This window comes from Lepidothrix coronata, unplaced genomic scaffold, assembly GCF_001604755.1.
Source record: "Lepidothrix coronata isolate B3197 unplaced genomic scaffold, Lepidothrix_coronata-1.0 Scaffold78, whole genome shotgun sequence".
Classification (NCBI taxonomy): Eukaryota; Metazoa; Chordata; class Aves; order Passeriformes; family Pipridae; genus Lepidothrix; species Lepidothrix coronata.
In genome coordinates, this window is record NW_016690258.1 from 15,789 (window position 1) to 16,872 (window position 1,084).

The following is a 1,084-nucleotide window of genomic DNA, read 5'->3' on the forward strand; positions in this document are numbered from 1 at the left end:
CCTTGAGTTTCCCCTCCCAGAACTCGCTGCTGGCGGGAGTGCTGTTGTCTTTGGGAAGTCCTGGCTGCTGTCTCCCTTGAGTTTCCCCTCCCAGCACTCGCTGCTGGCGGGAGTGCTGTTGTCTTTGGGAAGTCCTGGCTGCTGTCTCCCTTGAGTTTCCCCTCCCAGCACTCGCTGCTGGCGCGCGGTTCCTTTCATGGGGACTTCTGGACTGGTCAAATGTATTTGAGGTCCGACTTTGGCGGCAGGAGCTATTTTGCCTGCGGGATGTTCCTGATTCTTCCTGGCTGAGCCTGCGCCTCCCAGTACTTGGTGCTGGGACATGGCTCCTGTCACGGCAACTTCTGGACCGAAGGTGTGGATTTTGGGGCCGACGTTGCTGGCGGGAGCAGTTTTGGTTGTTGGATGTCTCTGATGCCTCCTTGCTGCGGCTGCACCTCCGAGGACTTGGTGGTGGTGGTGGCAAACAAATCCTGTCATGGAGACTCAGGGACTGGAGGTATGGCGAACATCTCTTGTCATAGGGACTCGGGTACTGAAGGTGTGGATTCTGGGGATGACTTTCCGGTGGGAGCGTCTTCGCCTGTGGGATGTCCCTGATTGTCTCTGCCTGGACCTGCACCTCGCAGCAGTTGGTTCTGGCACGTGGCTGCTGTCATGGGGACTTCTGGACCGAAGTTGTGGATTTTGGGGCCAACTTTGCCAGTGGGTGCGGTTTTGCCAGCGGTCAGGCCTCCGACTGCGAGAGCAGCTGCTGTCCTCAGTTTCTGGGACGTTGCTGTGGGATGGCCTCGATGTTACCTGACTATAGAAGCTGGGGTTGCACGTCTCCTCTGAGGGAGATTCCAGAGACTGCTCTGAAGCTGCCTGTTGGCTGGTGCTGGGGGTGATGGTCTCATGTTCTGTTGACACAGCAGGAGACTCCTCCATGAGTCTAGCAAGGATTGAGAATTCACCGGAGGCTGTAAGGGGAAGCAAGGAAGGTCAAGACCTCCTCAGGCCCAAGGCAGAATAAGCCAGAGCAGTGCCCCCAGCCCTCCTGGAGCTGACAGGCTCTGACAAGACCACCCTGGGCACGCATTGC